Source organism: Cricetulus griseus, chromosome 3 (assembly GCF_003668045.3).
Source record: "Cricetulus griseus strain 17A/GY chromosome 3, alternate assembly CriGri-PICRH-1.0, whole genome shotgun sequence".
In the NCBI taxonomy this organism is placed as follows: domain Eukaryota; kingdom Metazoa; phylum Chordata; class Mammalia; order Rodentia; family Cricetidae; genus Cricetulus; species Cricetulus griseus.
In genome coordinates this window covers 139,084,820-139,107,950 of record NC_048596.1, presented here as the reverse complement: position 1 = coordinate 139,107,950, position 23,131 = coordinate 139,084,820, and the positions used below count along the sequence as shown (strand labels likewise).

Here is a 23,131-nt window from a genome sequence, read left to right as displayed (position 1 = left end):
TGAAAACAGCAAAAAGTGCCCCTATACTTCCCAGGAGTACCAGACTTTGTAATCATGGTCCTATGGAACATGTGTGCTGCTGGCCTTCCGACATAGACTAGGCACATAAAAAACTCACCCCATTCTTAATAGAAAATGATCCAAGGAATAGAGGAGAAATGCAGCTTGTGTCTAGCGTGGAGAAAGTGATGCCTGGTGTGATGGCATGGGTGATGCTTCCAGCTTCCAGACCTCAGGGTCCAGCACTGCTCAGTCATCTGTGCTCATTTTCACTTCCAGTCTGGAGGAGTCTGGGAGTAGAGGTACCTGTGTCAGCTGCAAGCTCTAAGAGCTGTTGCAGCTGTAGTCATGGGCGGAGTCGCTGAAATCTCCTACACACATTTGCTTAGACTACTAAAACCAAGAGTTACACATTCTGGAACTTAAACCTGAATTTATTTTTCACAGCATTGGAGACCAGAAATCAGGGGTCAAGATCCACACTTAGTAGGATTGGCACATTCTGAGCTTTTCTCTTCTGCTTGTGGATAGTGACTTCCTGTGTCTTCATGAGGTCTTTCCTCTGTGACCTCATCACCTCTCTTTATAGGGACAACAGTCACAGTGGGCCCGGGCCCACTCTAATACTTCATTTTAACTCATTCATATCTTCAAAGCCTTGTTCCATATCATGATTATTGCTTCTACACAGGAATTTGAAAGGGACAGAACTCAGTTGTCACAGTGCATTTTCAGAGAGACCTTTCCTCTGCAAATGGTGCACTGTCACTCTGGTCATCTCCATAAACTCTCAGAGCTCATTCCAGCTTGCTCTGCTCCCCAAAGAGGAAAGCTGATGAATTTCTGGCTGGAAATTTCAGTAGTAGTAGTGGAGAACCTTGGCATGGTAATAGAAGGCTCCAGTCTCCCAGAAAGCTGATTGTTAGTGTATTCAACATCCATGAATGATGGGGCATCAGAAGGAACCAGGATTTTACTGTGGGGCAACTTTCAGAACTTCTGCTAGAGGATAGTGTGTGTGTGTGTGTGTGTGTGTGTGTGTGTGTGTGTGTGTGTGTGTGTGTGTGTGTGTGTGTGTGTTTGTGTGTGTTTGTGTGTGTGTATACTATATATGTATATGTGTATATGTATCATACATGTATATGTAAACACACATGTCAAACATATAAGTAAAGCTATTAGTAGCCAGAACAGATCCTTTTTTTTATCAAATATTTTCTGTAGAAACAGGGACAGGAAGTCTTTCAAACTCTGGCTAAAATCTGCTTTTGGTCACAGTGTTTCCTTGAAGGAAGACTAATTTTCACTGGAAGAGATCTCTTGTGTTTTCCTACTTGGTGTTTGTTTTACATTATAAAAAGAGCCAGGCCTTGGTTTGTTTTGTTCCCACAGTTAATATAAAACTACCAAGCAAAGATCTGCTGAGAGTCAGTAGAACCCCGACCTGGTGCTGGAGGTAGGCAAGGTCCTGCTGGGCTCAAGGAGTGGGCACATCTGTGGCTTAGGCCCCTCCCCACTGCCCCATTATAAGCCTGTGTTTATAAGTCCACATTTGTTGTATAAGGGCATTAAGAAACATGAGCATTGTTTTAGACAAAGGGAACACTTTTCTCTGATTATACCATTCTCCCAATGTCCACCGTTAACCGTGGCATGAGCAGCTGGGAAGGGTTTAGAGCTGACACTAAACTGGGCTGTTCCTTGACTGACTGAATTCTATTAGTGGCCTGGTCACTTCACCATCAAGCTAACTCCTGCATCTTGAGTCCCACTTGACTCTCTTGTGCTCAGGGTCACCTTGCCTATAATAGTGGTCACAGTTTGCTGGTACACACCAGCTACTACCAGTGAGATCAGAACCTGTCTGCCCCAGTGGGTTCCTTGACTACATGCGGGAGCCCCTCTAGCTCTTTATATATAAGACAACAGGAATAGACCTTCGATGCACTGGTGTTGGATGGGCTATGCCCTGGAGTTGCCCTGGGTTCTAAAGGGCCCATGCTTGAGGCCTCGCATGTGGTTGCCTCCTTTTACAAGCAAGGAGCTAGGTTTACAGGGGTCAAGTGGCACTTTTTAGTCACACAGCAAACTCTGAGGCTTCAGAGACTCTTCGTTACATATGCCGTCTGCTTCTTGTCTGTGCTACTTCTTTGTACATATATATTTGCTGTCTCTGGCCTGGCCTGCACTTTGAATACTCAGAGCCTGGCCTGGCTCCTCAGCTGCCTTCTCAAGATTGCTGCATCATGCTGTGCAGTCTCAGTCTCTGCAGACTGCCCATGCTTTGCAGCAGCTGCTGCCAGAATGTCATACCCAAATAATAGCTCTGACCTTGCAACTCTGGCTCAGGAGCTTCCACGGAAAGAGCTCTCTGGTGAAATAGAGGAACAACTCTCTAGAGCAGAACAGGTGGAAGGTGATTTGATTACTATGCACAAATCTGATTGCAGTACGCTGCAGAGCAGAACAGCCTGTCTAAGGGAGCCGTGCATGCCAAGAGTCCAGGAAGAGCCAAGTGTCTAGATGTATCCATATCTTTACACACAAGCACAACGCATATGGGGCTCATTTAGGGGGCCACTGATTTGAGAAGGAGTTTCCATTAATTTAGAATATTGACAAGACCCTCACTAGATTATTGCTAAAATATTTTCTATGGTCAGTGCACTGTGACTTTGGGTTGAAGGGGATTGGATGGTTGAGGTGCCCCATCTGCCTGTTCACAGCACCCTGCTTACTAGGGAAAGGTAGATGTCAGTTGGGCAGACCAGGATGGGAAGTCGCTGCCCCTCAGACAAGACCCATAGAGCACATGGACCCCACAGTAAGCAATGTTATGCATTGGGGTCCTTGGGCTATATGGTGATCTGTCACCAGAAGAGGTGTGGCCATGGTGTGGTGTTTTACTTTTCACCTTTCGTCTCTAGCTAGCCTGAGGAGTGGACAGAGCAGAGGAAGGGGGTGGCAAGTAGAAGCATCTGGAAGCAGGCCAGAGTATCCACATGTAGCTCCAAGAGGCTTCTTCACTCTCTCAGACTCATGGAGTACTTTGGAGTGTCAGGCCCTGTAATTGAAACTAGAAAAACAGAAACCAAAGGCCAACCCCCCCCCCCCTTTTTTTTTCTTGAGGCAAGAAACCTGAGTTGTTAGGCAGAACTGATTCAGACCAAAGCCTGCTTATGTTGTTGAGACCAGAACAGCAGGAAACAAAAGGTCTTGGGCTTCTGGCCTACCTTACACCACAGGGCTTCCTTCTGGGCAGAGCAAATGTCTGTTCCTTCAGTGCTTAGCACAGGACACTCAACCACCCTTTAAAGAGCTGTCAGAAGAAAACCCTTGTTCTCAGGACCCGGGAGCTGGGCTGATGGTGCTGCTACAACCCCTGCCTTTATGATGGGCATGTAAAGCCACATCTTCTGTGGCCTCTGTCTGTCTGTCTTTCTGCCCCTTCCTGTTGGCTCACTGAAAGAGGCATTGGCAGAGCTTAAGGAGGAGCCTGGTTGAATGGCACTTGAAGACAGGCAGGTAGTTAGCTGGCAGAGTAAGCTGTGGGATCTGTCTGTCTGCACTGGCTATGTTCTCATCCAGAGAAGTTATGTGATCCCCCTGGGCTGCTTTAATACCTGCAAAACGGGAGGTGTCATGTTTTGCCACCTACCCTTCACAGTGTATCTGTGGGTATTGAGCACTCCTGTCATGGAAATACTATTTTCTTTTCTTTCTTTTTTTTCTTTGGTTTTTCGAGACAGGGTTTCTCTGTGGCTTTGGAGGCTGTCCTGGAATTAGCTCTTGTAGACCAGGGTGGTCTCGAACTCACAGAGATCCGCCTGCTTCTGCCTCCCGAGTGCTGGGATTAAAGGCGTGCGCCACCAACTCCCAGTGGAAAGACTATTTTCTAAAGGAGCTGCCCACTGATTGCTTCAAGGAGAGTCAGTCTGAACTTACAGGTGAAGTGGCAGAGAGAAGAAAAGAAAAATCTACCCTGTCGGTGGACATCATTGTCTGTGTGGGGCAGGTTGTGGTGCTTGTGACAAAGGGGCTCAGTGCAAGAAGCAAAAGCTGAGTTCCCAAAGCCTAGGTATTGGGTAAGGCCTGGCCAGGGCTGTGGATCCTTCTCACTAGGACTTTGGAGCATGAGATAGTTGAATCACACTGGACCTCCGGTGTGTAGGAATCCAAGAGTGGTTTGGCTCCCGTGTATAGGGCAGAACAGGCTCTTTGCAGTGAACGTCTTGTTGACAGAGGCGGGTTCCATCTGAACATAAAGGTGCATGCTGGTTGCCCTGTTTACTAGACACTAGTGAAATACCAACCTTCTGTCCTTGCCTTCCTGCTCTTTCCATAATTCACTGAGACACTTTTGTTTAAAAAAAAAAAGTACCCACCGAAATCAGCTTTTACAAAATCATGCTTTTTGCAAAGCTTTGTCTAAATAAGTTTTGAAAGCTGTCTTTCTATGTAAGTGTCTTTAGGAGTCATTTATTCGCGTTGCTTACTAATGGATTCATGTAGGAAGAACTCATTGCTGTCAGACTGTGCTCCGCAAAGTAGAAGGAGCCTCTTTGCTGGGGTGAATCATCTTACAGTTGATGGTGCATGATTCATTTTTGCTGTGTTGCTGTGTTGCTGTGTCCTGGTCACTAGCCTAGAGCCAACATTCCATCCGGTTTCCTTAGAGAGCAACAGGGGTTGACTTGGTCATCCACTCAAGTGCACTCATGCACTTAGCCCTCGCATGCATGTCCTTGGTGTCCAGTGGTGTTTTTCTTGGAGACACTATAAGAAGCTAAAGGGGAGGAGCAGTTCTGAAACTGTAGCCGAGGGCTAACATAGGAGGACCATTGTGCCACAGATGACCTTAGAGGGGCACCGTGATCCCAGTTGCCCTCCCTCCATGATCCTGAATGGAGCTCGATAGTGCACTGACTAGGAGGAATGGAGCTAGGCAGCAAGCCGAGTGGGTGGGGCTGAAGCCCGGCTACAGCATGGCTCTGAGATTGCGGCCAAGTCAGTTCTCCTCACCCAGATCCAGGACTTTTGGCATGATTGGACAAGGACGCTTGAGTCCCCTCCTACCCTCCTCTACTATGCAGTCCATTTTACAAAAAAATGCCAAGACCTTGTAATGGATGGTATGTGGTAGGAAGAAACAGGATGAGTGTGCGGCTGTGCCCCACATGCCACAACCTTCCAACCTTTGTGATCATTGTGTGCTTACCACCTGGCTCTAATTTTGCCCTTAGCAGCCTGGCAGATGGGAGCTTGTGCCTGGCTCTATTTCACAAATGCAAGACAATACACAAGAATATAAAGCCCATTTGTGAGAGAGACAGCCGAAACTTGCTCCTTTCCTCATAGCACATTCCCATGTACAGCTTCCTCGGGAAAGGAGAGACTCGGACTCCAGAAGGTGAAGGTTTCAGTTGAACCCAGGCCTCATTGTGACAATATAACGAATGTATCCTATCCTTCTATAGAAAGGTGCTAGAATTCTCTTCGATGGAGGATGACCATCATTTCTTTTCCCATTCCGGGGATAAAATACTCTGGCAAAAGGAACTTAAGGGAGAAAATTAATAGGTCACAGTTCCAAGTTAATCCATCCTGATAGGGAGGTCAGATTAGGTCTCAAGTGAGACGAAATCAATGCCTGCATGCTCGTGTCAGTTCATTTTCTCCATTTCCTTTATCACACTGGATCTACTGCCTAGGGAATGGTGCCATTCACAGTGGGCAGGTCTTTTAACCTCAGGTAATCAAGGTGATCTCACACAGACATGGTCAGAGCCCCATATACCCTAACACAGCTACCTTGGTGGAGCTCTTGGTTCTACTGAATGTAGTAAGTGGCTGTGACAGGATGAGTGAGCTCTTTTTTTAGAAGATAGAGCCTGAGTGCTGTCAAGTGCTATCAAGCAACACCAAGAGCCCTGGTGGCATTAAGCTCTTACACTCAAGGTAGGGGTTGGATTTTTGCCTGTTTGGATACCTTATTAGATCCTCTCTCAGTGAAGGAAGGCTCAGGTACCTCTCCTTCCAGAACTTCCCCTGGGTCCCAGTAAGCCCCACTCACCCATATTCTGTTTATATATGCTCTATGTGGACTGGGCCTTCCACAAGAACCTTGTCTTCCCTGTAACTCTTACTCCAGGCCCTTCCCATAGATGGACTTCAGCCACCTATACTGCATGCTCAGCTTCAGGGCCAGGGAAGATGAATCAGTTTGCTACCAGTCACAGGACTAGCACTTGAGAGGCCTGAGGTTCCAGTTGGGTTTCTCTGGTTGGTTTGCCCTTTGCCCTCCCAGGTAAGCAATAATTTCAAGACTTTTCTGTCATGTACCCCAATCTGTGAACAGTGCTTGAATGTGTATTAGATTGCAATGAATGTGTTTTACCCCTTATAAATTTGACTATGCATGTTAGGTCCTCGCATGTGGGAGACAAGCTCTGTACCACTGACTTGCATGCCCAACCTCCTTACTGTTTATAGGTCAAATAGTAGTATACTACACAGGTTGAGAATCCCCAGTCAAAAAACCCAAATTCTCCAGAATCCAAAACTTTTTGGTGGCATTACTGACACCATGAGTAGAAAATCACATTTCATGAAAATTTTGTGTCATGAACAGAATTATTTTTAAAACTTTTGTAAAAGTACATTTAGGCTATACATTATATATGAAATGTAGTGAACTTTGTGTTTAGACTTTGGTCCCCCCTTAAGGTATCATAATGTATATGTTAATAACCCAATATAAAAAGAAACTCCAATTGAACACCACCTCTGGCCCCAAAAACCTTGTAATTTGCCATCTTTTATGTCCATTGTGAAGGTTATAAAAGAGAAAGATTTAAAGATAAGGTTTAACATAAGTGTCCCCGGCAGTCCTGCCTCTGGTTCCTGCTCCTGGGTAGCTGGGCTGACATCAGGTGGGTGCACTTCCCCTCTGCAGCCCCTTGGGTGGATGCACTGGCAATGGATTCCATTAATCTCTCATTAGCAGGTCCTACCTGTACATGTGTATAACCAGGGGACTGGACAATCAGAATCCCAGCGCTAAGAATCTGGACAGGGCAGACCGGTATCTTTGTCTCTGAGTACAAGCTTAAACTCCAGCATGCCCCCTTTTACTTCTGCCTTGGTCTAGACGACTCAGGGGAGTTCACATGATGATGTAGGTTTATAGGAGGGCTCCCTACTAGCTGCATTCTAGCGGGACCCAGAAACCTTTCTGTCTTGTGAGAACCAAGCCTGGACCACCCATGCCATAGAAAATGCATGCAAAGCTGGGGAGCAGTGAGAGCCTAGGCTATGTGGAGTTGCTATCAGATTCTGATCCCCTCATAACAAAGAGGTTTCCTTTCAGTTGCTCATTCTAATCTTCACAAGGCTTAGGAATTTGGCAAACATGAGTGTGCTGGCCAGGTGAGCTCTGTTTTAATCATCTTGTACAGGAAAAGGTCACCGTAACCTGCTTGGCTCAGGTGCTGATTTTGGCAGTGTGTGTTCCATTGGCCATGGGTGAAAGATGCAGAAGAGGGGCTGAAGGATGCACCAGCACAGACAGTGGGGGTCAGAAAGCGGGCCCTCTTCCTCTCCTTCCCAAATGGGGCATTGAAGGACATGAAAACGATAAGGAAGCAGAACGATGACAGAGAGAGGAGGTTAGCTTCCTGCTTGTCCCTAAGTGGGTCTCGTTACACGTTCTCTGTGGCCCAGCTGCCTTGTATGTACAGCATGCTTCCTGTGCTGTCCTGGGAATCAGAGACAGATTACGGTACCATTTGCTGTAGTTTAATATCTCTCCTGAATGTTCTGCTGAAAAGCCTGCACAACTTGATATGTTGATGATATTTGGAGGTGGGGCCTCTGGGGAGTAACCAGAACTAGATGAGGTCATAAGGTGGAGCCCCCTTGTGACAGCAGTGGCTTTATAAAAAGAGGAAGTTTCAAGTTTGTATCTTTAACCCTGTTTTACTGAGGTGAGGTTGATATGTAACAGACTGCCCATAGTGAAAGTGTGCAAGTGAATGAATGAGCCTCCACAAGAGTGGGAAACCCCACGGCAGGCAGACACTCATCACCCTAAAGTGAGGTAGAACTCCACTCCCTTCTGATTCCTCAAACCTTTGGTCTTCTTTCAGTCACTTGAGACTGTCTGGGGACTGTCTATAGAGGTATATAAATGCACTTTGTAAATTTTGGGCCTGGCTTTTCTTCACTCAGTATGCATGTAATTGGCATGGAGAAATGGTTAGCCAGTGTGTCTGCTTGAATTGTGGTGACATACATAATATATAATTTGTGACATTGTCGGGTTTTGTTTTGTTTTTGTTTTTTGAGTTTTTTGTTTGTTTTGTTTTGTTTTGTTTTTTTTTTTCAATACAGGGTTTCTCTGTGTAGCTTTGGAGCCTTCCTGGCACTGTCTCTGTAGACCAGGCTGGCCTCCAACTCACAGAGATCTGCCTGCCTCTGCCTCCCAAGTGCTGGAATTAAAGGCATGTGCCACCAATGCCTAGCCGACATTGTCGTTTTAAATGTACAGTTTAATGATGAAAATTTCCTTTAAGGCATTGTGCAGTGTTATCACATTTTTTCCCTAAGACCTACCATATTTCAAACAGTAACTCTTATAAAGGAACTGTCTGTTTTCCCATCCTCTAACCCCTGGTAATCTACTTGGTTCTGTCCCTATATATTTACCTCGGATAAATGGAGTGGTAGGAAAGTGGGTTGGCTTGCTTTTTAAATCTTCCTGTTTCACTTAGGACAGTGTTTTCAAGCTGCATTCCCATCACAGCAGGTGTCAAAATCTTAGTCCTTTTATGGCATGCAATATTTTGTCGCATGAATGTACCCTATTTTGCTTCCTGTTTCCTCTTGGGATGTTTCTATCTTAGGCTATTCTCTCCCCCCCCCCCCAACTGTTGTTTGCTTATTTGGTAGGTTTTGGAGACAAGATTTCTCTGTATACCCCTGGCTGTCCTGGAACTCACTCTCTAGACCAGGCTGGCCCATTGCTCTGAGATCCCCGGGCCTCTGCTGGGATTAAAGAATTGAAGGAGGGGCCTTTGTCTATTCTTTTTTTTTGGGAGGAGGGGGTTTGAGACAGGGTTTCTCTGTGGCTTTAGAGCCTATCCTGGAACTAGCTCTTGTAGACCAGACTGGTCTCGAACTCACTGAAAGCCGCCTGTCTCTGTCTCCCCAGTGCTGGGATTAAAGGTGTGTGCCACCACCGCCCGGCCGTTTGTCTATTCTTAATGGTGCTACAATGATCACAGGTCTACAGAGTATGTGTTTTCAATACCTTTTGGCTTATTAGGAGTGGAACGGCTAAGTCATGTGTAATTCTATGCTCAGCCTTTGACAACTGCCTATTTACTCTCCTTTGTGATGCCCAGCAGCCCCAGTTTCTCCACATCCTTGCTGACACTGACTTTACTCTTGTGGTAGCTATTCTCATAGATGCGAGATTTCACCGGTAATTTCCATTTTCCCAATGCTGCGTGCAAACAGTTGCTTTTTGCCCATTTGCTCATTCTAATTGTTTACCCTTGGTTTGCTTTTTTTTCTCATTTTTTTTTCTAAAGCAGCGGTTCATTATGCAGCTTGCAACAGCCTGTAACATAAAATGTTACCAGATTGGTCTTTAGCTTACAGCTATCCTCCTGCCTCCTGAGTGCTGTGATTAAAGCTGTGAACCACACAGGTGGCTCATGTTCCCATTGGCATATTTTGGTTTGGATTGGTTATTTTGTCTGTTCTTACCAGACATATGACTATAGTCTTCTGTAGGCTACCCCAGATATTGTCCTGAGCAATTCTCCTTATTCTAATGACAACATCCCTTCATATACTAATGTTCTTAGTATTTACAAGTCCTTTTGTTCATGCATTTCCTATTATATTTTAGAGACCATCATAATATACTTCAGGAATATTTAGTAAATATTCTATTAATTGTTCTATGGTTTTAACTAGTATTTAGATCACGGATCCATATTGAATTATCTCTTATGTATGTGTGATGTAAGGCTCCAAATACATTATTTTTGTTTGTGTGGTTTGTGTGTAGTATAGTGTATGTCTATGCTGATGTGTATGCCTAGGTGCACGAGAGGTAGAAACTGAGTATGTTGCCAAATCACTTTCCATCTTATTTTTTGAGCAAAGTCATCTCCACAGATCTTTGATTTATTTGAGACAGGATCTCAATGTGTAGCACTGGCTGGCCCAGAACTCACTTCCTGTCTGGATGGCCTTGAATTTATAGTGATCCATGCCTCTTCCTCCGAAGTGCTGGGCAAATATTCTTTCACATGCAGAAACTCAGTTGACCTGGCAGCATTTTGTTGAACACTCTCTTTTCCCATTCACAGCCTTGATACCAATCTCAAATATCATTTGACTATAATATGTGCAAGGTCTTGCTAGCTTATATGGTTTGTTGGTCTATATTCTGGCCTTATGGCAATACAACAGTGATTTGATCATTGTGGTTCTTTGGACTAAATTTTGAAATCAACTTCTTCCTTCTTTCTGAGAATTATTTTGGCTATTTGTGATCCCTGAAATTCTACATAAATATGAGGAATGGCCTTTTCTTGCCTGGAAAAACAAACCAAACAAAAAAACCTGCTGACATCATGACAGGCTGCACTGTTATCTGGACATTTGTTTGAGGCATGCCTTAGTTACATTTCCTGTTGTGGAAAAAAAATGCCCTAAATGAATCAATTTAAGGGATTGAGGATTTATTTTGGCTTACAATTCAAAGGGACAGTCCATCATGGCAGGGAAGTCCTATAGCAGGAGCTTGAGGTAGCTGTTCACATGGCATCCTTAGTCAGAAAGCAGAGAATGGTGGATGCCAGTGCTCAGCATCTACCATTTGTTTGTTTGTTTTTTTTTCTGTGTAGCTCTGGCTGTTCTGGAATTCACTTTGTAGAGTAAATTCTGGCCTCAAACCCACAGAGATCTGCATGCCTCTACCTCCCTGGGTACTAGGATTAAAGGCATGAGCCAACACTGCCTGGCCTAGTGCTTACTCCTTTTTATCAGTCCAGGAATCCAGCCTTTGGAATGGTGCTGCCCACAGCTAGGGTGTGTTTTCTCACCTCCATTATTTAATCTAGATGATATCCTACTGGCTTGTCCAGAGGCTTCAGTACAAATCATCATAGGTAGTGAGGCACCATCACAGTTTAAGTCATTTTGCCTAGAACAGGCTGTGTTTTCATTTACATGTCACTGCTGTACTTTCTCCCATTGATACTTATGGTCTTCAATATTCAACCATTTCACTCCCTTGATTCAATTTATTATCAGTTATGTCACTCTTCTAAATGCTATTTTAAATTGGATACCTTGGTTTTTTCATTTCCTTTCCAGATTGTTTATTTCTGGTGTATAGCAAATTCTAAGCAGTCTAGCTGAGTGCATTTAAAGACAAGTGTAACTTCCATAGGAAAAGCATCTTCTGTGAAGAAGGGCAATCTTGAATCTCTTGGCACAGACGTTTGGTAGTCAGGTTAATGGCAGGAAGCAGGCTGACCTTAGAGTCAGAGAAACAAAGGTCAGACAAAATGGAGATGCTTTTCAGCTTCTGATGGGATTATGTTCTAGTAAGCACAGTATAAATGAAATACAATGTAAGTCTAGCATGTATAATACATCTAACCCACAGAGCATCATGGCTCATCCTGGCCTACCCCAAATGTGCTCAGAATATCACATTAGCCTATGATTGGGCAAAATCATCTGAGGTTTATTTTTAAATAATGTGTTGAATGTATCAACACTGAAGACTGTTCTGAATGTGAAAAACATGACATCTGTGTGGTATGTTGTCACATGTTAAAGCTGAAAATTTCAGGTTGAACGTTCAAGGGGAAACTGAACTTCGTACCATGATATTGAGATTGAATTGGGATGCTGGAGAATACTTTTTACAGGATAACACACATTTTGTTTTTATCCTGATAACAGATATGAGTTGGTGTTGAATCATATCCTTTAATTTCTACATTTTCTGATTCAACTGAGATGATCAGGATTTCTCTGCTATGTCAAGGAAGCTATACTGACTTAGCTAATGCTCAGCTGATACTGAATTTCTGGAATGTGTCTCCTTCCTAGTATATTATTTACAGGTGTCTATGTTAGGAAAGAGATATAGAAAATAATGCACCCATTTTATATCTGAGCTGGGCTTGATGTGTTCACGTTTTATTAAGGATTTTCCTCAATAGTTAGAAAGACATGAGTAGTGGTTTGAAAGAAAATGGCCCCCAAAGGGAGTGACAATATTAGGAGGTGTGGCCTTGTTGGAGTAGGTGTGGTCTTGTTGGAGGAAGCTGTCACTATGGAGGTGGGCTTTGAGGTCTCATATATGCCTAAGCCATTCCCAGTGAGATAGAACACTTCCTGTTGCCTGCACAAAATGTAGAACTCTCAGCTACTTCTCAGGAACCATGTCTGCCTGCATGCTGCCATGTCCCACCATGATGATAATGGACTGAACTTCTGAATTGTTAGAGAGCCTCCCCAATTAAATGATTCCCTTTATAAGAGTTGCCACGGTCATGGTGTCTCTTCACAGCAATACAAACCCTAAGACAGCATGTAATTTTCTATTCATATAGTGTGCAAGCGTCAGCTTTATGAAGTGTTTGTTCTCATTGGAAGGAGTGTGGTTCCCCCTTCACATTCCTTGGTGACTTCTATGGTGAAACCATCTGAGTCAGAACTGTTTTTAGTAAACTAGTTTAAACTGCCTTTTGGTTTCCTTTGTGTGAAGCAGTTACTGAGGATGTATGATTTTCCTTACTCCATGTAAATTAAGAACTTTGTTGTCCTAACAAATTGAGCTGTTGCCATTTCAGATATACACTTTGTGTTATACATGGAAATGCCTTTTGATTCTGTATAGCATCCTATATTGGTACAGTTACATTAGGTTTTCCTCTGAACCAGTTATTTCTTCCTTCCTTCCTTTTTTCTTTCTTTCTTTCTTTCTACCTATCTATGTCTATCTATCTATCTATCTATCTATCTATCTATCTATCTATCTATCTATTTTTACATTTCAACTTTTTTCTGCTATCTTCTTTTGATGTTTTTGTTGGGGGGTGGGGTTTCGAGACAGGGTTTCTCTGTGTAGTTTTGGAGCCTATCCTGGCACTTACTCTGGAGACCAGGCTAGCCTCGAACTCACAGAGATCCTCCTGCCTCTGCCTCCCGAGTGCTGGGATTAAAGGCGTGCGCCACCAACGCCAGGCTGATGTTATTTTTTTTATAAAGACATATTGGGTTTTTAAACAAATTTAAGTCTGATAGTCTGTTTTCATGAAAATATTTTCATTTGCCTAATTCAAGACTAATTACTGATATATTTTTTAAGATTAAAGCATTATTTTGTGAGGTGCCCTCAGAAGTCCAGAAGAGGGTTTCAGATCCCCTGGGACTATTGATGGTTGCCATCTGCTGGGAGCTAGCTGAACCTGGCTCTCCTACAAAAGAGCGAGCACTTTTAACTGCCTAGCCACCTCTCATCCATTATTTACCGATAGGTTCTGTTTTTGTTTGCTTGTTTTACATGTGGAGTAGAGTATACAACTTTTGTTTGTCTTGCCTGATCTATTTTCCCTTCTTTTGACTGCCCACTTTATCATTCTTTCTTCAGATACTCTGTTGCTGTTACTTAAGTGCTTACACTACAGATTACAGTGTTCATCCTTCCCCCTCTTCAGTGTGGATCTATTTTTGTACTTTCTTAGACAGTGAAAGAATGCTCTAATTCCTTTTATCTTTCTGTTCTCTCTGAGCGCATGCATTCATTCGTTGTGAGCATATCTGTCCATAAGGCCCCAAGTTACCATCACTAGTCCAGTCAAGACACCCTAATGACCCACAGTTGCCATTCAGTGTCCTAGCTTTCTTGTGAAGACAGATTTTCCTTCTCTTTGGACACCTTTATTGAGTGTTTTTAGTTGTGACCCGCAGTAGCAATTTTTCTCAAATCTGTTGTATTTTTACTTATCATTATTGCTATTATTAAGTGAGAATGATATAAGGAGGCTTATATCGCAGCACAGGTGTGGAAACCAGATGATGACTTTTTAGAGCTGTTTCTCTCCTTCCACCATTATGTCAGCTCCAGAGACTGAACTCAGGTCTCCAGGTTTGTGCTGCAGTCGCCTTTGTCCACTGAGCCATCTCCCCCAGCCCTGTTTCCTTTTCTGGTTATTTGGTTTATTTACCCTGGTTTGCAGGTTTTTGTTGTTTTATTAGTATATTGAGACAGATTCTTAAAGTTCTGTTCATAGTTTCAGTGGCTCCTCCCATCTTAAAGCCTCCTGGAGGCACAGACATGAGCTGCAAACCTGACCGGCCTTCTGAATTTTGGTGCCACATGCCTGAGAATAGTCTCTGTCCATTTACCTTTCTTTAAGGTTGACTCTTCTGTGCCTTATAGTCATCATACTGCATCCTCAGCTTTCTTTCCCTCTAGTCCCAGTGCACTCAATTGCACATGTGTGACTTTTCTCTATCTTCCCCAGACACTGTCCTAACTTCCCAGCCTGTAGGATCCCCACTCCATGCTTTGTTCTAAATGAATTTCTCTGATGTTCCTTATTGTTCATTATTTTTATATTTTGCAAATCTAATGAATGCCTCCTAAGTTTTAAATTGGAATTTGGGGACTCTGAAACTGCTTGGCTACATCTTAGCTTCTGGCGCTTGTAAAATTTCATTTTTATCATTGGCTTCATGAACATAGCAAATGAGATTATTTGAAAGTGTCCTGTTCCTGTTTCTATCCAAGTTTCCACGTGTGTGTGTGTGTGTGTGTGTGTGTGTGTGTGTGTGTGTGTGTGTGTGTGTGTGTTGGCTTAATGTCCATAAGTGTGCGTGCTTATTTACTTAGCGAGGGGAGTCTGCTCTCTCTAGATGCTCTAACTATGTGGAGTCACCACAATCTGATTTTAGGTTTCTGATTTTCTGGCCTCCCAGTTGACTCAGCTGGGTAGCATTTTGCACGAAATTAACTCAATACTAGATAGAAGGTACTTGGCACACAGTCTCCATGCTGGGATCTTCCTTTTAGTTCCCTCACTCTCTGGGGGGTATAGGTCTTGGTGGACTCATGGAAGCCATGGTTATCCATCAGGTCCTTCTCTTTTATAGGTCTAGGCAGAATAGTCGTTTTCAAAGATGTCCACATCCCAATTCTCTGAACCTTTTAATATATTAAGTTAATGACAGGGAAAATTGAGGTTGAAAATGAGACTAAATAATTTGTCAGCTTCCTCCAACATGCAGAGATGGTTCCAGATTATCCCTGTGAACTCAGTCTAGCCACAAAAGTGAAAGGAGGCATGTTATCAAAGTGACACCACGAGAGAAAGGTTCAGTCTTCGCAGTGTTCGTTTTGAAAATGGATGGAGGCCAGAAACCAGGGATGGTGGCTTCTTGAAGGTGGGAAAATCTAGAATGAATTCTCCAAAGGAATCTCCTCTGCCTTTAGAGCCTGAACGTTGACTTCAGCCTGGAGAGCAGCAAGGTTGTGTTGTTTTCTGGGGTCCAGTCTGTGGTTACTGGTAACATTGACAGAAAAGTGGGTGCAAGCCCCTTAAGCTAGAGCATTTGTTCGACTAGTCTTACCCAAGTTGTTATCCTCTACTCCCAGAATTTGTAAACCTCTAAGATAAAGGAGCCCTTGAAAGCCCAGACTTCAACTCTCTTGAGGTGCTGCCTTTTGTGCGTGCTGGCTTGATGTGGCTTCACCTTTTGTTAAAGTAGGTCTTTGGGATAGGTGACTTTAGCATTCTGTCCCAGCATGCCCTTGTGTGGAGCTGGAGCTCTGCTCTGCATTGCCCAGGCCTGCAGTGCTAATCTGTCTTTTAAATCTGATGGAGGAGCTAGTTTGGTTGTGGTTTAGAATGTCACATTCCAGCTGCCATTGAGTCATGTAATCATTCTGCAGGTTAGAATAAGAACGCCTTAGCTGGCCTTCTTTTTGTATCTCTCATGCTAATTTTCTATGAGAGAAATGTCCTCCTATTGCTTTCTTGTAAGTAAACCTGAGGCCTTGGTTGCTTTCTAGCTCCTAGGTACCTGTCATTCTGGCTCCCTGCTGCAAATCTTCCTTTCTATTCATTTATTCTCAGGGGTAAAGTTCTTCATGGCCTCATTAAAAAGACAACAAAACAAAAGCCATGGGTGTTTATAGGTCCATCCCAGCAGGATGGTCCTTTCTCTCACCAGGCTGTGTACTCAGTGTTCTCTAAGACACACAGCTTACAGCCCTCAGCCCTACTTTGCTCATGTCATCCCTCCCACGGTTAGTGATAGAAAAGGCACAAAGAAGTTGGTGGCTGTGAGATAGACAGCGGAGCAGAGCCTGGACTTGTTCCCTGGCTAGATTAGGTCAGCAGTGCCACTGCAGCATGTGTCCTGTGGTGGCACCATGTTGGAATAAGTGCAGGCTCTTTCAAGCCAGCTATCTTAAAGAACAGCCCTCATTTCAGTTCTGTGGGAAATGGCATTCATTACTTGCAATCAAAATGCACAAACTGCCTTTGATGCACTTAAACACATTTGATAAAAAGGTAATGTGTGGGTTCAGCTGATGACTGGCCCACTAAAGCAGCATGAAGGATCTGTGGCCAAGAGGGGAAAAAAGGCTTTGAATTTTGAGAATCGGGCTCAAGCACAGCACTCTGAGCCTTTTGAATTTTGCCACCATCTAAATGAAGCTTCTAGGATTCTGGGCTGTGAACCAGCCAGGAGCCAAGCGAACAAAGGATGAAGGGGTGGGAAGAGAGGGGAGGAAAAGGCTCCACACACTCAGAACAGAATTTGGGAGGGAAAAGCTGGCTTTCTACTCTCAGAGAAATGCCCATTTCATCTCTAATGCTTGGGTTTATGACAAGAAAATTCGTAGTTAGAAGAGAAATGTGCAACAAGCCAGACTGCTTTCCTCAGTACCTATCAGAAGTGTTGGGTTTTGTGCAAGCCACCTATGGGTATGGACATGTGTGAAGTTGTTCCTGCAGAAGGACCAGGGATGTCCTGAACTGTTCTCATAGTCTCTGCTTTGTTACCCCGGAAACAATGATGTCAGGAACTGGTGAGACACACATAGAGCTATCACATACCAAGTTACCTGCCAGCTTTGTTAGACTTCAGTGCCAGCCTACTTATTCATGAGGACATGAAATAGTACCCTCCCAACAACTATTGTTCTCCTGTAAATTTCAATGGGTCCTGTTTAATATTTGTATCTGGGCATAAACTGTTAGTGTAAACACTCAATCTGTGAGCTAATTAAAAATGATCACCAGCTTTTTTCCTTATATATTTGAAGACATTTACCCCTAGCAAAATATATTCTATTTGAACATGTATTTATTTAACAAACGTGTTTGAACCTGCACTGTCTGCCAGAGCTACCATTATGGACTGGACAGACTACCTCCTTAACAAGTTGAAGATTTTCATTTGTCAAAATGATGCTGACAGAGACGTTCACTCATGCATCTGTATTTGGCCACTGGCCTCCTGTGAATTACCACAGCACTGTCAGGCTCATGTGGAACACAGATTGGATTCCAATTGCAGAACTAGAGGGGGGTAATTACTCCCATCAATTTGGGTTAAAATACTTGCCTAAATTAGTTCAGTAGTTTTCACACACTGTCAAGAGATACAGAATGAGATTAGAGGCTATGGAGAAATTATCTTACATTTTGCTGAGATGAAACATGCTTGGTTTTGTAAAAGACTGATATTTGGAACCATGGGAAACTCTCATAGCCTCTTAGCAGTCATGCCTTCCCCAGTGCCAGTTGAAGCCTGTTTGCTGTTGGCAAACAGCAGTCAACGGGGTTTCTAACCCCTTGACCCCCATGAGCCCAGCACAGAGCTTTGGAATAATACCAGAAGTGTATGATACATGAGCTCTTTCTAGAATAAGCAGGCATTACCTCTTGACCATGTCTGAGCATCAGGTTCTGTGCTGGCTCACAGGGTAAAGATTTCCTGTTCACTAGACCTGTGGTCTAGTGAAGGAGACATGGGTCTTCTCAGCCTTTCCTAGTGAAGCAGGAGGCTGATGGTGTCTCTATGTCTCTCTCCATGCGCATGTATGTCTGGGGTAGGCGAGCTTGTTGTGCAAGCTCCAAACAGTGGCACTTGCCTGCTGCCTTTAGGATGCTGTCAGAGGCTTCTGAAAAGGCAGTGGCCTAAGTTCCAGGGCAGCTGGCCATTTAGTAGAGGGAGAACAAAGAAAACAGCATGTGGAGACTTGAATCTCTGAGGCAGGAATGAGGGCCTGGCAGGTGGTCAGAACAATTACCCTGGCAGAGCCTCACCACTGTCTTGGAATGCAGTTTGTTTTCTATGAGATAGCAGAAAAATACTTCTGTGATCAAGCTAGCGTGGCCCAAGTCCATGGCAAGTGGTAAGACCTGACAATTCAGGAAGCCAGACAGAGGCATTGTACCAGGAGAGAACTTTGGGGGCTGATGTCCAGAGGTGGCATTAAGGCTGGTGGTAGAGGAAGAACCTGGAGTTCCTTTCAGCCTAGGAGTATCATGACAAATGACACAGTGGGTGTTTTTAGGATAGGGTCCAGATGCAAGAGATGGAAGGATTTTCCATGTGCCTACGCAGAGATAACAGTGGCTCTGGCTAGCCAGAATGTGGTGCTGCTCACAGCATATCCTCCCACCAGGCCCCTTAGGGCCAATGCCATGTAAAGACCATGTTAGGAGGTCTCACTCTCAATTGTACCTGGGAGTCAGGCAGGATTCCTAACAGGCAGCACAGCAGCAGAGGCTCACAGTGTGCACCAGTGAGGTCCACTTACATCATCAGCTGAAGCCATAGTCTGACAATGTCCTTTCAAAGTAGCATTTGCCACTGCTACTGTTGTAAGATGCAGGAAATCTGCTTTGCTTTCATTGAACAATTATGAGTAATTTGATCAGTGCAAGTGTGAAATGCCTTCTTACTTTGGTGTCTGTTGGGAATTGGTTCCAAGGTTTCCCACCCCCACTCCGAGGTTAAAAAAACCTACAGGTGCTGATGTTCCTTGTGAGAAATAGCACACATTTACATAGTACATATTTAGATCCTCCTGAATACTTTAAGTCATCTCTAGGTAACTTATAAGGCTTAATAAAGTTGTGAGCATTATACACATGGTTATGCTGTATTGATTAAGGAACAGTGTCAGAAAAAGACTGTCCTGGTGTAGTTTTTTTCTGTATATTTTCAGTCTGGTCTTGGCTGTGGTTGTTTGACTGTGTATGAATGGAGTTTGGGATATACACCCCTTACCCCCTGCCATTTCCACTGCAAGGCAGGTAACAGAATCACATCTGTAAGTAGTAGAATTCACTCAAATAATTCCTGGAGTAATGCCTACAGTGCGGTGCCTCCTTGTGTGATTGAGAGGGGCCACGACATCTGCACAGACATCTGGTCTACCTGGAGGGGACGTGGGGGGAGTATTAGGAGGATACCCTCCTTTGGGGCTTTGGGTGTCCCTGGGCATCAGCTTCTTTGGTGACTTTGCTCCCAAGGCTTGTGCAGTTTCCAGCAGAAATTGCAAGTTCAAGAAAAGAGCTGTTGGGCTCTCAGCTGCATCACCATGCTGCCTCTTCCTTTCCAACTAATAAAGTCCACCTATGTTTTCTCATATACTAAAACCTCAGAGCTAGCTGAAGAACAACAGCATTACACAGCCAGTGAGATATGTAGCAACTGCTATTTGCAGTGGAGGGAGCCCTCACTGTAGTCAGCTACACTTAATCATGGAATATTGGCAGCTTATAGCCAAACTGCTGAAGGCTGCAACTTCAGTCCAAGGCTGGTCTGCACATATGAGTATCATTCTTGTAGATTCTGTAATAATGAGCCACCATCACAAGCACCATCCTTCTTTTAGGGAGATTTTATAGAATCTATGCAAGCTTCTGGTGTATTAAATATGGCATGTTAAGGCAGCATCAATATTCGATGAATGTCCATCTCTGGCAAAGCTGGGTGTCTCCGAAGCCAAGGCAGCTTTAGTTACAGCAAGGCACCCTTGGCATTTGTCATCACACTTAAGGGGCACAAATTCTAAGTAGTGTAAAATACTGAAAAAAAAAAAAACTGAGGGGGTTGGAGAGATGCCTTAGCAGTTTAGAGCATGTACTGCTCTTGGAGAAAACCCAAGTCCAGCTCCCAACACCCACATCAGGCTGTAATTCTAGCTCCAAGGGATCTGAAGCCCTCTTCTGGCATGGGAGGGTACCACGTGTGTGTATGCATGTGCGTACACTACACACACACACACACACACACACACACACACACACACACACAGAGAGAGAGAGAGAGAGAGAGAGAGAGAGAGAGAGAGAGAGAGAGAGACAGAGACAGAGACAGAGAGACAGAGAGACAGAGAAATTAAAAATAAACTGTATTAAAAAAAATAAACTCCCCCAGCAGTGTTCTCAAAAGAGTACTGCTCCTAGCATAGCACATTTATGTGTTATCAAATACTTGTTGCTGGTTAATCCTGATGACCCTGATGTAAGATGATGGGACTTTCAAAATTAATTTTTCCTGGCTGTGTGTGTGTGGCTCATGACAGAGCAGGTGCTTAGTGTAATCAAGGCTTTGAGCTCAGTTCCTAGAACAAAATTGAAAGCAAACAAAACCAATTAAAAACTAAAAGCAGAGAAGAGTTAGATCCAGGTAAAAATGCCCACATATTCACTTGTGCTGGCTGGATAGACACCTAGGGTCTCCCAGTGGCTGGGAAGATGTGCTAGGGACTCACAGAGGCTAGGCAGATGCGCTAGGATCTCCCAGAGGCTGGGCAGGTGGGCTAGGGTCTCACAGAGGCTGGGCAGGTGCACTATGGTCTCCCAGAGGCTGGGTAGGTGCTCTAGGGTCTCCCAAAGGCAGCTCTAGTATCTCCCAAAAACTGGAGTACTAGGGTCTCATAGAGGCTGGGCAGGTGTTGTAGGGTTTCATAGAGGCTGGGCAGTGCATGTGCTAGGGTCTCATAGAGGCTGAGCACATGCTCTTGGTTCTCACAGATGCTGGGCAGGTGCACCAGGGTCTTCCAGAGGCTGGACAGGTGGTCTAGGGTCTCCCAGAAGCTGGGCAAGTGCACTATGGTCTCACAGAGGCTGATTAGTTGCACTAGGGTCTCATAGAGGCTGGGCAGGTGTGCAAGGGTCTCCCCGAGGCTGGACAGATGCATGTCCTAGGGTCTCATAGAGGCTGGGCAGGTGCTCTGTCAAGGAGTTCAATCTACAGGGTAAAAGACATTTTAAATGAGAAACTGGAAGTGGTCTTAGTGTCTTTTGGTGAGCTGCCACAAATGAGGATTGAACCAACAGACACATATTTTGTCATGGTTCTGGAAACAGGAAGTCGGAGTTGAGGGTATCAACAGTTTGCTGTCTTCCAAGACTTCTCCCTTGGCCATCTTTTCCCTGTAGATTCATGACTGCCCTCTCCACCCTCACCACATGTGCCAATGGTATATCTAGGTCTGATTATAAAGACACCAGTCTTGTTGGATTAGCCCTATCCTCATGGCCTCAATTGATCTCAATTAGTCCTCTAAAGGTGTGGTCCCTAAACACAACCACATTTTGTAACCCTGGAGGTTATGAGCCCAACATATGCATTTTGTGCATGAGAGGAGTGTAGGCCAGCCTGTGGCAGACTCTCCACTTCGAAAAGTCTTTCCCAGTTCCAGATGAAGTCAGACATCTGTGCCCTGGGCATGCCTGTTTCCCAAGGCACACAGCTGGGGCAAAACATTACAAACACAGTGATGAAGCCCCAGGGACGGAATACCCTACTGTTTCCAAGCTGTGCATATCACATTTTTCTTAGGGAGAATGAATAATGAACAGACGGAATATTTTAAGTCATACCTTCCTTGAATGCCAAAAAATCATTCTGGCATTTTGCAGAGACCACTCCCTTCATGGCCATCTTGTATGCTGTATCTGCCACTGTTTTCTGTGGAAAAAGCAGTCCACTTGTTTCAAGATAATTCACTCAGCTTTAAATAAACACTGGACACTGAAGCAGAGCCCCTCTGCAAATGGAATGCAAGGCTATTTCAGTCAGGGAGAGAGACTTATGATGACTAAGAGACTCTAGAAAAATGTAACTGTAAATGGCATTTCACGGACTGAAGGCAGAGCTCAGTGGCAGAACACCCTTATAGCACATGGAAGGCCAGAGGTTCAAGCCCCAGCACTGCAAAATGAATGCAAATTTAAGTATTTCAAAACCAGCTATTGCACTATGGTTAGCATTGCCAGGTGAGTCCTCTTTAATGTATGCAGGACATACTGGAAAACTGTAATATGTGACTTCTGAGTAGTTACCTATATGGCTATATTGTGTACAGGGAGATAGATACGTTGTTGTGATAGAATACAAGTCACCTGGACTGATGCCCACAGTATGTATACACTTTTGTGTTGTTTCAGCCTGCTTTTCCAATGATATATGAGACCAAAGACAGCTCAATCGTTTATTGTTTTGTGACATTCAACAGAGAAAATCCAATGAACCTGACCAGAAGGCTAATAAAAAATAGAAAAAAAGAAAGAAATTCTTTGGTTTCACTGGGCTCTTTAAGGCTTGTTTACTCCATCTTTCTCCTTTATTGTCTTTTCCCTTCCTCTCCTTCTGACCTCTTTAGAGGAGCAAGGCATCATTACATCCATCTAAACCTCCATCTACACATTGCCTTTAGAGTGAACTGTCATTTCTTTTTGAGCAGAATCATAATGAAGTTGCTGAACTATTGGCTCATACTTAGCTATTTAAATTCTTTCCAGCAAAGGCCAAGGACAGATCTTTAAAGAATATCAAGGAAATGGGAGTTTTAGCATAAACTATTTTCAGATAGCAACTGCTTCTTTGAATTGCTATGGAGACATAGAAAAGCACTTAAATGTGTCAAGAAACCCCACTCATCCCTTTTCCTTGACTAATGCCTCCTTTGCTATTATCTTAGTCCCAATTTTGCATTAGAACTAACTAATCATTTCATTCCATTAACCACTGTAAGCCCACTGGTTGCTGTTCATAG

General features: G+C 44.0%; 1 protein-coding gene across 1 annotated transcript in view; it reads left to right on the top strand.

The window, feature by feature from the left end:
• The window catches only part of Atp10a (ATPase phospholipid transporting 10A (putative)), a 166,401-nt gene that overhangs the window by 84,366 nt on the left and 58,904 nt on the right, over positions 1–23,131 (top strand). The gene's annotated exons all lie outside the window — the stretch shown is intronic.